General features: G+C 43.5%; 1 protein-coding gene across 2 annotated transcripts in view; it reads right to left on the bottom strand.

The window, feature by feature from the left end:
- The window catches only part of NPLOC4 (nuclear protein localization 4 homolog (S. cerevisiae)), a 61677-nt gene extending 55197 nt beyond the window's left edge, over nucleotides 1-6480 (bottom strand). For both annotated transcript variants that reach the window (XM_008568827.1, XM_008568826.1), the window contains exons 1-2: nucleotides 6406-6480; nucleotides 1270-1382 (exon numbers count right to left, since the gene is read on the bottom strand). The gene's annotated coding sequence lies outside the window, so the exon portion shown is untranslated. The remainder of the gene's footprint in view (nucleotides 1-1269; nucleotides 1383-6405) is intronic.
- Between the last annotated feature and the right edge of the window lie 3992 nt (nucleotides 6481-10472).

The raw sequence follows: 10472 nt of genomic DNA, 5'->3' as shown, positions 1-10472 counted from the left end.
GGTCCGGTACAGGGGCAACACTGAGGGTTGCGATCCGTTGCTGGACACGGAAAAAGACAAAAAAGACAAAAAAAAAAAAAAGGGTTTTGTTTCTTGGTAATCATTTCTTTTTTTTTTTTTTTGTCCTTTTTGAGACCGGCCACACCACGCTCAGCCAGTGAGCAGGAACAGTCCGTATGTGGGATCCGAACCCTCGGGCGGGAGCGCCGCCACGCTTCCCAAGTGGCGCACTATCCAGTGCACCACTGGGCCGGCCCCGAAACAAAACCCTTTACAAGCTCAAAGGAAAGATGTCGCTCGGCCCCTCTGGAAATGGACAGCAGCAACAACGGAAGGCTTCATCTAACAACAGGGGTAGCAAGCAAACAGTAGGTGCCCAATAAATCTTTGTTGAAGAACAGAAAATGAATGCTAGATATACTAACGTGTAAACCTAGAAATGACCAAATTGCTAAAACAGCCCATTATTCTGACTAGTAAATAGGCACAGGGACAGCCACAGCAAAACCACAGCCTCTCCAAACCACTCGGCCACTGGCTGCAGCACATGCCACCTGCAGCCCTGGGGGAAAGCTGACAACCCACTGCTGAGCTGAGCGCTGAGCTGAGCATAAGGGCTCTGAGCACTGACACGTGAGCAGGTGCTGAAACAGTGCAGACAGGAGTCAGCAAACTTGTTCTAGAAAGGGCCAAATGGTAAATATTTTTGGCTTTGCAGGCCACACGCTCTCCGTCACAGCTACTCAACTAACTCTGCCCTTGAAGCGTGAAAACAGCCACCGATAACGCCATGTGTTCCAGTAACACTTTACAAAAACAAGCAGCAGGCTCTAGTAAGAGGTCTCTGCAAGCCCCACTGATGGGACTGGCCAATACTACAGAGTGGACAGTGGGCCACACACAGCGGCCCTTCCAACCTGGCACACAGGGCTGACATGATTTCCTCCCATAGAGCTGCGTCCAAGGTCTTTCGCTCCCAACCAGCTGAGTGTGCAGCTTATCCCACCGCATACGCAGACCTGAGACAGCAACTCTTTCTCTTCAGTGACATACATTCCAGAATTCTGCAGTCAATCAAATCCACTCAACTGTAACTGCAAATTCAGGATGATTGCTGAATACCTGGCAAGCAACACAATCGCCTGTATTGTATCAGTTAACAGACCACACTCGAGTGGCGTGAGGAGGAAAGGGGATAAAACCAGATCACCTAGGTAATGGAGGTCATCAGGTCTCCCAGTCCCTGTGTTCTCCACACCGGGCACTTACTTGATTTTTAGCAAGTTGAGGGATTTGTTAGATGATGCTGTTATCTCTCCAGTCTTGTTTCTATTGATGTAAACTGAGAAGCCATTATTTTGGAAGCCAAACTCCTTTGCAACCTAAAAAGTTGCAAACAATAGAGATTTAATAAAATATTTAAGTATCAGTACACATACCACACATACATCAGATATTACTAGAAGAATACTGACTAGATTTAGAAACTGCTCGGCATTAACCAAATCCTCTTGTTATTTTACTCTTTTCAGAAAATGTATAGTGCTCATGCAGGTGTCATCATCAGAGAAATGGCCAAAAAGCAGCAAAGGTCTCGTGTGAACGATAAAATTGTGTGAGACATTGAAGAGGTTGAAGCAAGACCATGGCCACTTTTGGAAAGTTTAATTTTTACTTTGAAACCAAATGTAAAACTCCAGCTCCAGTTCTGACACCTAACAACAGAAGGGAGACAAGGGCAGAATGATGCCACCAACTCCACCACAAATGCCTGCTGGGCGGGGCGCTCTGCTGGACGCCAGGAATGCTCATCCGCTCATCAGCAGGTGTCAGGCAGTCCCATGTCCTGGGCTCCACTCCAGATGCTCAGAACACAACAGTGGATTAAAAAAGATAACACCCTCTCTCGAGGATCTTACCATCCAATGGGGGAGACAAAGTCAACAAAGGCAAGAATTACAGGTTGAGATAAACACTATGACAGAAGAGGAAAAGGGAGGACCACAGGAGAGGCCACTCCCAATGGGAGGCCAGAAGTCTCTCTGCAGAGACGTAGATGAGCAGAGCCCCAAAGGCGGAGAGTAAGCCATCACGCACAGAGCCAAAGAGAACACCGCAGGCAGGAGCAGCTAGGACAAAGGCCAGGAGGCAGTAAGGGCAGTGAGAAGACAGAGGCCAGAGCCCAGTAAGCAAAATGAGGCTGGCGAGGTAGACAGGGGCCCAGACACACAGGACCACGTGAGTTGTGAGGATTTTGGATTCCATCCCAGGAGCCATGGAAAGCCATGGGGCTGAGGGCAGGGGGTCACTGAGTCCCTGTTTCTCAACAGCACTCTGCCAGAGAGACAAGGCCAGGACAGCAGGGATGGAGGGAAGAGCACACCTTCCAGCTGTGGGCATCAGCAGCCCCTGCTAATGGGCAGGATGAGGGGCGGGCATGGAGTAGGAAAAGGAAGGACTTCAAGGTGGGGCTTAGATTTCTGGCTTGAGCAACTGGGTGAAGGTGACACCTGAAAGGGAATGAGGGAATGATGAAAGTGAAGGTATCAAATAATTATAGTACATCTGATATAAAATCCTAATTTTGTCTTGAGAACATTTCTGTCATCACTTTCACAAATTTCAGAATGGAAAAGTGATTTGAAGTTATCTTTTAATCTTTTTTTTCCCACTGTGTGGAATAAAGCTACCTCCCCTAATACTAAGTGACCAGAGCTTTCTGCTTTATGCAGGTCTCTTGTAGGACAGAGAAGGAGCCGCGTTTTCAAACAGGATGGCCGGAAACAGCACTTCCTATGTGCTGAGTCCCACTTCTGGCAGATGCAGAAATATGCATAGAGTATGATACTCCTATGAATATTGTGCCTTCTTTATCTACAGGTATAGAAATCTAACATAAAGCACTGGGGATTTAAAAAATACCTCAGCAGAGTCTTACAAGAGTATGATTAAAATCTTAAAAACTTGGGCCGGCCCGGTGGCGCACTGCTACAGTGCGCCGCTTGGGAAGCACGGCAGCGCTCCCGCCGAGGGTTCGCATCCCACATACAGACCGGCCGCTCACTGGCTGAGCGAGGTGCGGGAGCAACACCGAGGGTTGCGATCCCGTTGCTGGTCCCGGTCCGGTACGGGCACGACACTGAGGGTTGCGATCCATTGCCGGTCACGAGAAAAGGAAAAAAAAAAATCTTAAAAACTTGGGCCGGCCCGGTGGCGCACTGGAGAGTGCGCCGCTTGGGAGCGCTGCGGCGCTCCCACCAAGGGTTCGGATCCCATGTGGATACTGGTTCCCGCTCACTGGCTGAGCACGGTGCGGGCGCAACACCGAGGGTTGCAATCCCGTTGCCGGTCCCCGGTATGGGCACGACACCAAGGGTTGCGATCCCGTTACCGGTCAGTAAAAAAAAAAGACAAAAAGAAAAAAAAAATCTTAAAAACTTTATATTCACACCTGAGGTAAACTTGATGTATATAAAATAATATTCTGAATGTGATATTATAGGCAGACTCTATGCCTTTAATTTCACTTTATGTATGCATAAGAATTATATGTGATTAAAATAACTTCTAAGTAAGTCTAAAAAAGCACTTTATGTAAGTATAAGATAAAATTCCAAATGACAAGGAAAAGCAGGTGTGACCATTTTTCTTTCTTAGTGGTACATGACATTTCTTATTAAACTCAATAGTGTCTTAGATCTAATGAAATACAGCAATAGTATAGTACAATCCTATTTTGGTGAAAGTATGTGTATACATATGAGTAAATATAAGGGTACTTCAAAAAGTTCGTGGAAAGATTTGTATTACCTTTTAATTCTATTCTTCCAGGAATTTTTTTTTTTTTTTTTTTTTTTTTTTTTGCAGCTGGCCAGTATGGGAAACCAAACCCTTGACCTTGCACTCCACCCGAGTTAACTGGCCAACCTATAAAAGCCTCCTTGAAAAAGTGGCCTGGTACCTTGAATACGTGGTTACAAGCCTTGCAGTGAGTAAAGGACGTCACTTCCCGACAGGCCTGGGAATTTCAGGGTATTTTGGGGGAATTCAAGCGAGAAGAATTCACCCAATCTTAGGTACTGAAGGTAAAGTATTTCTTTTGTTGTTCGTTTTTTTGTTGGCTGGCCAGTATGGGGATCTGAACCTGTGAGCTTGGTGTCATAAGGCTGTGCTCTAACCACTTACTGTGCCAGCCCCCAAGGAGCTTTTTCCAGTGTCCTCATGTGTGTGGGCACGCATGCATGAGCAGATGTAAAGACACACTATGTTAAAAATTGTTATTCTGAGTGGTAAAATTACAAGTGATTCTTACTTGCTTCTTTATACCTTCTGTATTGCTCGTCCTTTTATAATAAAATATATTATTTTCATAATCAGAGGAAAGAATTTTTATTTGGGGGAAAACATACTTCAGAGTAACTAATGTGTTTGTTTTTGAGTACTCTCAAGAAAATTTCTCCTAAGCAATGACTAGTGTACTAACGGTGACTTCAGTGACCCAGCAGTCAACTCTAAACCACAGCTCACATACTCCACTTCCAGTGACTAGCTGTCATGTCTGTACTTTCCTATGCAAGACAACAAAGAACCACCCTCAGGGAAATAACCAGAATTTCAGAACACTTCCGAAACAAATAAAGTTAGAACAACAACACTGTATTTTTAGGTTTCTCTGAAACCTTCTGAATTTAGCCTGTTTGACAATTCTACATTTTATACCAAGCACAAAAACCTCAAGTTAAAAACAAAACAAAATCATTAAAAAACAAAAATGAAATCATTATCTCTAAGTGGTTACTATAGACTAAAGTTTAAGAAATCTCCCTATCACAAAACCTTAGAAAAGTAGACAACTCTATGTCCTCCTTGTATTTCTGGTGTTTATCCCCACAATTTTCTAAGCAACTGCTACTTAATCTTTGTCTCAGATGATTTCCCAAGAATTCTAACATTAAGGCTGGCAGGTTAGATCAGTTGGTTAGAGCGTGGTGCTAACAACACCAGGGTCAAAGGTTCAGATCCCCGTACTGGCAGCTGCCCCCCAAAAAGAAAGAATTCTAGCATTTATTAAATCATAATATCCCTAGGTACAAGCTGATATGGTTAGCTGCCACTAAAAGAGCCATGAGTAGATTATTAAAATTTTCTTGAAGACTTGTAGATTCTCTTCTCTGCTATCTATTGCACCTAATTCTTTTTCCTTTTATTCTTATAAATATGGTCACTTAACTACTGCAACTGGAAACATGATAGCAACCGTACTCTAGAAATCAAACTTCCCAAATAAGTTGTAACTTCACTGACAGATTACAGGCCTAGTGTGACCCTCAGCAAAACTTTACCTCTCCAGCCTTCAATCTCCACCTTTGTGAAAATAAAAAGATTAGACTATATAACACTGAAGAATCCCTCTTGCTCTAATATGCATTAGACATTATACAGTATATATAATTTGGTTTTGTTCATAAAACTTTTTTACTTTTGAAAAAGGAAAAATTGTATATGAGTATATGAGGGTGCTTCAAAAAGTTCCCCCCAAAATTCACACTACTTTTCAATTCCATTTTCCCACAAGTTTTTTGAAGTGTCCTGCTTGAACAAATTCAAATAACACAGAAATATATAAAATGGGCTGGCAAACTTCTTCTGTAAATGGGCCAGATAGTAAATATTTTCAGCTTTACATACAAAATGGGCCATATAGTCTCTATACACAACTATTCAACTCTGCTGCTATAGCTCAAAAGCAGCCATAGGCATACAAACTAATGAGTATAGCTTTGTTCCAAGAAAAATTTACTTACAAAAATAGGAGGCCAGAGACATTGGTCAAAGGATACATAATCACAGTTACATAGGAGGAATAAATTTCAAGAGATCTATTGCAAAAAAAAAAAAAAGGAGGCTGGTCCTTGCCAACCTCTGGTATAAAGTCTAAAGCAAAAGCCACCCTCCTTACTTCAGACCTCTCCTCCTGGGTTGCCCGTTTTGAGTCTGGCTTGTGCTCCCTCACACTGCTTTCTGTGCTCACACAGATGTGTGCACGTGGCTTTAATTTTTTAAAAATAGAGTGGGATCATTCTACACATGTTTTTAACAATTCCCCTTTGACAGACGACAGTTTTCTTTTTTCTTATTTCCAAATTTTCACTATCACAAATATTACCCCTAGGAAATACCTTTACGCTTACCTTTGGGGTCTTGGTCCTACAATTTTAAGCAGTGATCAGCTGTGACACACATCTGATGCTGTAGCAATCCCACCCAACCACGATAAAGAAAAGCCACATCAGGCAATTTGGCAGTGGGAGGAATTAGGAAATGAGGAAAAGAGAAAAGGTGTAGATGGGAATCACAATGGAAAATGGAAAGGATGAGGAAGGCAAACACACAAGCCACAGATACCTTTTTCAAAAATGTTGCAGCTGTTTCTCTCTTTGTTGCCGTGATCCTCTTCACCCCATCTGGGGACTGGACACGGATTATCTGTTGTAAATGAAACAAGATGGTGACTGAACAGCCTAGTGAGGTCCTGATCTATTACTATGACTCAGATCTGTAGTCTTCAGCATCTGGATCGCTGAAACTTAACACCAAACCTCACCATTTCCCTTTCAATACCCAACTCAATCTTTTTAGAAGATGAACCAGAGGGGTGAGACTCATCAACATGGGGGAGACACCCTAAGAGCACTGTCCTGATTGCCAACTCTTATAGCCTCACTCAGAAAAATACAACTTCAATTTTTTTTATTTTTAAAAGATGACCGGTAAGGGGATCTTAACCCTCGACTTGGTGTTGTCAGCACCACCCTCAGCCAGTGAGTGAACCGGCCATCCCTATGTGGGATCCGAACCCGGGGCCTTGGTGTTATCAGCACCACACTCTACCGAGTGAGCCACGGGCCGGCCCACAACTTCAATTTTTAACCATTATATACAAAGAGTATTTTTATTTTTGGTGGCTGGCCAGTACAGGGATCTAAACCCTTCGTCTTGGTGTTACAACACGGTGCTCTAACCAACATGAGTTAATACAAAAAGTATTTCTGAAACACTTTCTTTCTCTTTAAACTTAAAAAAAAAACAGAATCTCACCATGAATCACAATGACTGGGTTCTTTAGTAGAGTTTTTATTGATTTTGTTTGTTCTGTTTTTGGCAGCTAGCCAGTATGCGTAGGGTTTTTAAAACCATATTTCCATGGTAAGCCTGAAAAGGTTGGCCTGCCTGGAAGACTACTGGACAAAGAACATCGATTTTCATGTTGATCAAAGCCCTTCTGAAGGTGGGTTATCACGTCTGGCCAACTGTACAAGTCCATGCTTTAGTCAGGGAGCATGAAATGGCATGCCCTACTGCAAACAAGACAGATGCTGTTCCAACCACCTGGAGGATGGGAGGAAAGACAGACAGGAATATGCCAAAAAATGCTCATGCTGTGACTTCTCCCCTCAGCAGTTACTGATGGTGTGCTGAATTTAAAACAGTGCTATGCAGACAAAAAAATGTCACAAGCCATTGTTTAAAAAAAGATTTACACGATACCTGAGGAAGTGCCACAATGGCTTCCAGTCTACTAAACGTTGTCCACTTTTATCAAACTAATTAAGGATAGGGCCAGCCCATGGCTCACTTGTGAGTGTGTGGTGCTGATAACACCAAGGCCACGGGTTCAGATCCCATATAGGGATGGCCGGTCAGCTCACTTGGAAGAGCGTGGTGCTGACAACACCAAGTCAAGGGTTAAGATCCCCTTACCGGTCAGCTTTAAAAAAAAAAAAAAAAAAAAAAACTAATTCAGGATAATCTAGATTTTCCTAAAATAGCGTGACCCTGTCTCTCATTTTCTAATAATTTTCACCTGGCTGAAAAGGCTTTGCCCTCACATGTTCCAAACTTTTAAAATATTGTTTTGAATAATCCTATGAATATCCCAGTTGTTAAGACGTTATTTTATACCTTTTTGCTTCTTAGCCACATCTGTTTAATTCTCTCACTCATCTGTGTTAAATGTGAATACAGATGAATTCTTTCGACTTCTGATTTCTAGTACACTTCATTTTGGATTCAATACCTAGGAAAAATGTTCTCATAATACACAGCATTAGATAAATACTTCTATTTACTTGTTTCTAACATCTGTCTATAACGTTGAGGCATGTCAAAAGTGAAGAACTCTGTTCTCTGAGATTCTGTGAATGTTCCTCTAACTGATCACTGAGGAACAAGAGCACGTCTCCTCCACTCCTTGAGGAACTGTCCGGCTGAAGAGTTCTCAAGCTTAAGATCCTCTAGGGCCGGCCTGTGGCTCACTCGAGAGAGTGTGGTGCTGAGAACACCAAGGCCCCAGGTTCAGATCCTATATAAGGATGGCCGGTTAGCTCACTGGGTGAGCGTGGTGCTGACAACACCAAGCCAAGGGTTGAGATCCCCTTACTGGTCATCTTTAAAAAAAAAAAAGAAGATCTTCTGATCCCCACACCAGCCAGCCACCAAAAAAATTTAAAAAAATAATAGTGAGTCATCCACCTTGATCTTCTACAACAAGGATGGGAGTCCAGGTTTCCAAAACCAAATCCAGTATTAAACAAAAGACAAACATAACTCACACCGAAGAAAGTTCTGGCTTGACCTTTCACATAGTCTACAAAATAAAATACACCGAGGAGACAGATCTGGCAACATGGACATATACCTTCGGTAACTTAGGTTTCCCTATTTATAAGAATATCAGCCAGAATACTTCCTGAGGGAGCTGAAAAGTTGGTGATATACAAACCAGTTATACAGATAGAAATTTTTTTTAAAAGACCACTTCCTACACACAAAAAACTTTTGAAATTAATTTCACTTGTAAGGTTTTTTTTTTTTGGTGGCCGGCAGGATCCAAACTCTTGACCTTGGTATTATAACCCCTCACTTTAAACCAACTGAACTAATCGGCCAGACCCTGAAATCAATCTCAGCTGTGTCTGTTATTAATTCCCTACAATCTGAGAATTTGACAAGAGACCCAAAGCTATCAATACGACCTGCCTTATATACACTAGTGGAAAAAAGCTCTTATCTGAAACAACTCACTTGTCGATGGCTACTTTAACACAGTTAAATTGCAATAATAAATAGAAAGTTTGAAAGCAGACTTGAGTGCTAATTCCTAACCTATTTCTAGGTAAAATCACCAATTATTAGCAAATTTTATGTTTAAAAGGAGTCCACGTTTCTGAAGTTTCTCTTGTGCCATTTATACATTTTGCTCGTCTCCAGACTGGGAAACGTGAAGGAGACAGGAGGAACCCTGAACTAAGAGACGGAACCATGGGCCGGCCTGTGGCTCACTCGGTAGAGTGCGGTGCTGATAACACCAAGGCCACGGGTACGGATCCTATATAGGGATGGCTGGTTAGCTCACTGGCTGAGCGTGGTGCTGACAACACCAAGTCAAGGGTTGAGATCCCCTTACCGGTCATCTTTAAAAAAAAAAAAAAAAGAGACGGAACCATGACAGAAAAGCTGTATGCTCAAGAGCGGGATTTTCCTGGAGAACCGGGACATCCAGAAAGGACTGCCCTCTCCATGCTGGATGGCTGGCAAAACTGCAGAGGCTGCCTCAGTGCTCAAGCATGAACACTGCTTGTCACCCAACACTGCTCTGCTTCCCCCCAAATCCCAAGTACTCCCTAATGGTAACCAAAATTCTTCTGTCCAACTGGTCTGTTAATTTTGCCCCTGTCACACGTACGAGGGTCCTTCAACGAGCTCATGAGGGGACCTTCCCACAAGTTAACAAAGGACTGGTTCGTTTTCTCATCTTTCGTTGACGTTCCTTACTTTAAGGGGAAGGGAGTGTGACAATTCCTCATTCAGGTATAAAGTGAAATCAACCCTTTTGACAGCGTTCCTGGTCAACAGGTGGCTGTCAGGTTCTCCTCGCAGCCGAGGAGCAGAACCCGCCAGCTCCTGTGTCCTCCGCCCCTCGCGGGGAGAAGTTCCTGGACGTCCCATGTGCAGAAACAGCCCTGCTCTGAACGACTCACGACCAGGCGCCTCCCGGGAGGGCGGAGGAGGCAGGAGAGCCGGCAGGAGAGGAGGAGAGCGTGGTGCTGAAGACACCAAGGTCAAGGCTTCGGATCCCCGTGCTGGCCAGCTGCCAAAAAAAAAAAGACAAGATGTCAACGTACGTAAACTTTAGACTTGGCTGGTGTGACAATACCACGTTCACTCGGTTAGAGCCCGGTATTGTCACACCAATGGCTCAGGCCCTTGGGCCAGCCAGCCAAAAAAAGCACAAACCTTAATCTTGTGCTTCATATTTAATGTGTTAGTATTTTAACTTTTTTTTTTTTTCTGGCCCTGTTCTGGGAGAATTAACTTATTTAGAAATGACCCAGATAGGGCCGGCCCATGGCTCACTCGGTAGAGTGCGGTGCTGATAACACCAAGGCCCTGGGTTCGGATCCCATATAGGG

This window comes from Galeopterus variegatus, unplaced genomic scaffold (assembly GCF_000696425.1).
Source record: "Galeopterus variegatus unplaced genomic scaffold, G_variegatus-3.0.2 Scaffold446, whole genome shotgun sequence".
NCBI classification, from domain to species: Eukaryota; Metazoa; Chordata; class Mammalia; order Dermoptera; family Cynocephalidae; genus Galeopterus; species Galeopterus variegatus.
The sequence above is the reverse complement of the archived record's forward strand: the minus strand, read 5'-3'. Positions and strand labels throughout refer to the sequence as shown.